Genomic DNA, 6000 nt, shown 5'->3' with positions numbered 1-6000 from the left:
TTACATAACAATAAAACCTATTGCATTCAAATCTAAAATGGGAAAAGCCAAGATTTCACCTGGAAGAGCAGGTAATTTAACTCCATCTGCAACTCTTTTGGTGCTGAGTGCCACAGTTCTGGTCCTTATACCAAGGAAAAGCCGCTTCCTGATCACCCTGCTTGATACCTCCTTCACTGCTGGTACTCTACACAAGATCTCTGATGTGGAGCGAAGGCATCTCCTTGGCGAGTACATTTCTACCAACTGCTGGCCTTTAGACACAATGCAATTCAAGATTATGAATTTAATGTTTAATTTGCTGTACTGGAAGCCAGTGCGGTTGCCCCAATAAGGGAGCAGCGCTGACCTTTCAAGGGCATCCATAAATCAACCTTGCTGCCATATTTTGCATAACCTGCAACCTGTAAACCCTCTTCACTGATAGTCCCACCAGTAGCCCATTCCAATAATCTGAGGCAAGACAAAAGTCTGAACCACCATCCAAAAAACAGCAAAAGAAAGAAACATTCAAATCCTTTTCAATAATTTGAGCTTTAAAAATATCTGTTGGACCAGCACTGATATATGAGATTCAAATTCTTCACTTTGCAGCTAGCATTCAACTCTACCTCCTCAACCTTTAACCTCAAAGCTCTTTGCAAAACATCCTACCTTCCAATGTACATCCATTCTGTTTTCCCAATGTTAAGCACTAAGCGGATATTAAAAAACCACTTAGAAAGCAGGCCTAACTTCTCATTAATCTTCATCAAAGCCTCCTCCAGTCGAGTAAATCAACTGCAGATCATCAGCATAAAGCAAACCCTTAAACCCCCACGTCTCTAATCAATTTCCCTAGTGGCTGCATAAAAAGATTAAACAGCAAAGGGGAGAGAGGCAACCCCCCACGTTTGAAACTGTAATGCCTAGAATGGTCGCCTCGCACCTGCACCACTGCAGATCTCTCTTCCAAAAACGAATCCAACCATGTTAGAACCATTCCTCACGTCGTTCCCGTTGGCAGAAGTGCCTTTCTGTTATTACCCATTGTAGAATTAAGTCTGGCAGGCTGATCATTTGGTTTTTGCACGTAACCAGATCTTGCTGGGGAGAGGATTTGAGTCAAAAGTTGGGCACTCCATCAGAGCCAAGGCACTACCAGTTTGGGGCTGTTTTAACCTGGTTTCCAGCTCAATCGTTGTAACTTCAGGCTATTCCATGCCACAGGGAAGCAAGCTGGAGTCAGGGAGCACCCCCGCCAAGTAGTGCAGGACCACAGGCTGGACTAGGGCTGGTCTTCTGCCTCCCCCACAGGTTGAGCCCTTGGGTTACATGGGCAGAACATCATGATGCAGACATGGACTGGGAGCTTCTGTGAAGGCTGGGAGCTGGAGTAAGGCACGGGCTGGAACCAGGGACTGGCTGAGAGCTCTAAACAGATACTGAGGGCAGTCAGGGGCTGAATAAAGACAGGGCTGAACCAGGGACAAAGGCAAGGACTGGGAAACAGACAAGGAACTGGACTGGGTGGCGCAAGACAGAACAAGGACTGGGCAAAGACAGGACTGGAACAAGGACAGGACTGGACTAAACAGAACAGCAACAGTAAACAGGGAAGTCCAACTGGGCCCAAGGCTGGCTACGGGAACCTAGCAGGCCTGGAGGCCATAAGGTAAGGCAGAGAGGCCCAGGGGAGTCACAGAGCAAGGCAAGAAGGCCCAGGAGGCAACAGAGCAAAGTAAGAGGCCAAGAGAGGCCACAAGGCGAGGCAAAAAACCTGGGTAGGCCACAAGGAAAGGCAGAAGGCTTGGGTAGGCTGCAAGGTAAGACAGGATAACCAAGAAAGAGTGGCCAAGTCAGAAAGCTGAGATCACTCAATGAAGATCCACTGAAGTATTGAGCAGGTTGGGTTAAGTAGGGCTGAGGCTGAGGCATGGTGTGATCAGTGAGGAGGTATCTGGCAGCGCTGTGAGTGAGGCTTGCTGAGGACCCCTGGTGGAAGGAAAGGTTGCGCAGCAGGTGTAACCTTGGCTTGGGGAGACTGCATAGCAGGCGAAACGGTGACATTCATTACATAGTTTTGATGTTTGCCTGTTCTATATTTCTGCTTTTCTGTTATGTGCTACCAGATCTTCATACAAATTTCTCCAAAACTGTTCTGTTTCTTGTTTTGTTGGTGGTGTTTTAACTGCACTAATGTTCTTCCCCAGTTCCATATAGAACAGCTTCAGGTTTTCTCTAAATGGTTTATTTTGGTGCCTATTTCTGTTTTCTTCATATCTTTGCAGCTTCTGTGCTTCCACTATTATTTTAAATTTTATAATAAATGATATGAATTTATTGCCTTCTGTTAATGCAACATATCTTAGTTTTATGAGTTAGATTTTCCTCAATACTTGCATACATCAAAGAACTGAGGATGGGTCTACCAACAATAGCTCTGCACTATTACATTTGCTGGCTTGCGGGATGTCCCGACAGGCTGATGCACTCACCTCCGCAGAGGTGGCTGGATGTTGCTCCTCCATAGGCTTGTGTGTGCTCAACTTGGCTCTATTTAAAGGGCCCCTGGCGGGAAAAGGCCACGGCGCCCTTAGATGGCGTCACCATCCGTTGTCCTACTTAAGAGTCCCTGGGAAGCAGCTTCCTTGCCTCAGCAATGGGTCACCTGCATCCAGTGTGTAGTGTGAATTGCTGCTTCCTGTGCTCCTGCCTTGTTCTCTCCAGCCCAGCCCTTTGTCTTTATCCAGCCTTGCCTTCCTGCCTGCCCTGCTGTATCAGTCCTTCTCCTTGTCTCCTAGCTTGCCCTCAGACTGTCTTCTGGATCTGACCTTAGCCTGAATACTGACAACTCTTGCCTGTCACCTGCCACTGACCCTTGCCTGGACATTGATCTTTCTAGCTTGCTGCCCACCTCTGACCCTAACCTGGCCCTGGACCTTCGCCTACACCACTACCATACAGACTCTCGCCTAAGACCTGCCAGCCTCCGAGGGCTCAACCCAAGGGGAAAAGGATTGGTTTAGGTGATGCTCCTGACCCATCTCTTCCTTGCGTAGCTTCACCAGCTGTTAGTGAGGGCCTACAGGGCCTTCTCCATGGGCTGAGTCAACCTCACCACAGCAACAAATGTCCACGAATCTTACGTGCAAGTGATGATTTAATTTTCTCTTCTATACGTTTTTTCCAAAGGGGAATTGTCATCTTTCTCCTGTTCTTCTGGCCTTGTGGTCTTGTTCATGTCACTTATTATGCTTCTAACTTTGGGTCTTAAATTTACTTTCTCTCCCTCTTCTGTCTATCCTCCTTCATGTAGACCAGGAGTTCGATCACCAATTTTTCAGTGTTCCTTCTGGCTTGACCTGTCTCATTGACCTTCCCTCACAACCCAACCCCATCCCCCAGGGACATCCCATCCATTGCCTCCCCCACCTCCTCGGCTATTAGGGCAATCCCACTCCTGTGATCCTTCTCCTTCTCGCTCTTCTTTCTGCCTTTTTCACTGCTCTGTGGTATTTTTACTGTGGCATTCTTTATTCACCCTCTTAATCCAACCCCCTTCCCCCATGGACCCCCCAACAGTTGCCTCCCCACCCCTTCCAGCCATTCAAGCACCCCTGCTCCGAAGGTCCTTATTGTTTGGGTACCTTTGCACTCGTCTCTCGTACTTTTACTGTGGTGTTCTTTACGAGCTCTGATATTTACTTTTCTTCTTCTCTGTCAGGTCATCGCTGGTCCTCTTTAGCCGAGTGGCATCTTCTCCTGACCTCCCAAGGCAGGGATGAAAATCCTCCTTAGGCAGCACCAGGCTCCTTAAAAAAAGCAAAACTCTTAAGAGGAAAATAAACAGCTGACCCATGCTCGCCACCAGACCCCTTCCAGACCTGGGGGGGTAGTGGCCAGGATCAGGCTGGGGGGAGGGGCTGTCCAAAATGGGAAGAAATCACACAATTTCTTTTCTCAAAACTTCAAACTCAGGCCTAGATTCATAATTTTGCTATAAATATAACAAAAATAGCATCCGTGATAAAAAAAAAAAAAAAAGAGGAGTGGTTAGGGTAATTTTCCTTGGGCAGGCGTTAATTTCTGAGCGTAAAATGTGCGGATTGGCCGCACATTTTGCTTTCAGTATCCCGGCTGAATAGCTAATAGCCTCATTAACATGCATTTGCATGTGATGAGCGCTATTAGTTTCGGGGAGGTGGGGAGGGGGAGGTTGGTCGCGTGTTTGCGACACTCTAAACCCCTTACAGTATAAGGGGTAGTGGACGTGCGTCGATAATGCGCATTCAAGTGCATGTTTAAACAGTGCGCTCGGCCGAGCATACCTTACAGTATCGGCCAGCTTGATTGCAGCTAGGTAGAGAGAACCTGACCCCCTCAGAGAGCAAAACAAAGCCCAGACCAAAACCCCAGCTTCTCATGCAGAGCCGGCTTTAAAGCTGCTGGCTGAGCAAGCCAGGAGGTGCCTGCAAGGGACCGTCTGCAAAGTACTGCATCCTAGCCTAGGGCTTAAGCTAGGGACAATTTAGCTAGGGAGTCACCTAGCTGCTCCCTAATATAGAATTGATTTAGAGTTGCTATAATGCCTTTATGATTCCTCCTTTTTGGTTTATTTATTGTCTATTTATTTTCATCCTTTCTTTAATTTCTAGCACTGTGTAATTCTATTTAACCTTTGTGAAACTGTACCACTCAATTCTGAATACTTTTGACTGTGTTGGTGTATTTTATATTCATTCATGCCTCTTCTATATGAATTCTATGTATTGTGGAGGTGCTGGCTTTTCTAAATTGCTAATAAAAATAGTGAAAACGAAATTGTTGGATTTGCCTAATTGTTGAAAACAGAATAAAAATGAATAATTCAGATTCACATTTTGCCTTAGTAATTAATATAAATGTTTAATGAAGCACATAATGACTCCTGAGTGAAAAACAATCTTTAAATATGTTTTCAGGTGTTGGAAGAGAAGAGACAACAAGTCTGAAGCAGAAATGATAAAGGAGAAACGCTCCAAGGAAACCAAAGGCTCTTACGGTCCCATCACTGTATTTTTTGACATGATTTTGGATTCTTTAGCGCCTTCTTACTATTTACTTTCCGTGGTGCATTTTTAGGCTGCACATATAAAGGGAGTGAATAAACATCAGGAATGGACAAAATGACCCCAGTTTTATGAAAGCCTTGGCTGGTGGACGGAGCTTACTGGATGCCTAACTGAGGTTGCAGATGAGCAATCTGCTAGAATGAGGTGGCAGACAGCGAAGGTGCACAGTCATAAGGAAACTCTTCCTGGAGCAGCCAGAAAAGATGAGTATTCCCCCAGGTTGTTTCCTAGCAGGAGATCCTTTAATGAAGGAAGATGAGATGGAGCCTGTGCCTAGGAAAGCTCCTGACGTAGTGAATATCTTTATAAAGACTATAGGCTGAGCTCACGGGCAGTGAAACTCTTCTTAGCTGCGACCCCTGTTTTGAACAGTAATATAAATAATAAAACAACTATATAAATGATTTTCCACTGCATAACAATTTAAAAGATGGTGGAAAAAGTCCAAATTGACCCATCTAGTCTGCCCATTTGAGATTCTTCCATATAGGGTAGGGGCACATAGAATAATTCCCATATTCTATCTCCCCATAGTCTCTACCTGATCTCTCAAACTTTTCTCCACCACTGCCCAGAATTTGCCAAAGAGCTGGCCTCTACAACCCCCACTGGTAGGCCACTTCAGGCCTTCTTATCTTCCTCTGTGCTTCTTACAAGATTAACACGAAATATAACAACCCAACTCCCCTTCCATGTCTTATTACCAAGTTTTCTTAATGATCCACACAGCCACCAAATCTAGCAAAGTCATTGTCCAAAACACCTGAACTCCTCAAACCTATTGTGGTTTTAACTGTGATCGCTCCATACAGGTTACCCCGATACCTTTTTGGAAGCCCAGAGTAGCTTTAGCACTACTGTGAGTATTTCTGTTGACTTACGGTAGAGTCGTGCAACTGGCAGATCT

Source organism: Rhinatrema bivittatum, chromosome 13 (assembly GCF_901001135.1).
Source record: "Rhinatrema bivittatum chromosome 13, aRhiBiv1.1, whole genome shotgun sequence".
Taxonomy (NCBI): Eukaryota; Metazoa; Chordata; class Amphibia; order Gymnophiona; family Rhinatrematidae; genus Rhinatrema; species Rhinatrema bivittatum.
The sequence above is the reverse complement of the archived record's forward strand: the minus strand, read 5'-3'. Positions refer to the sequence as shown.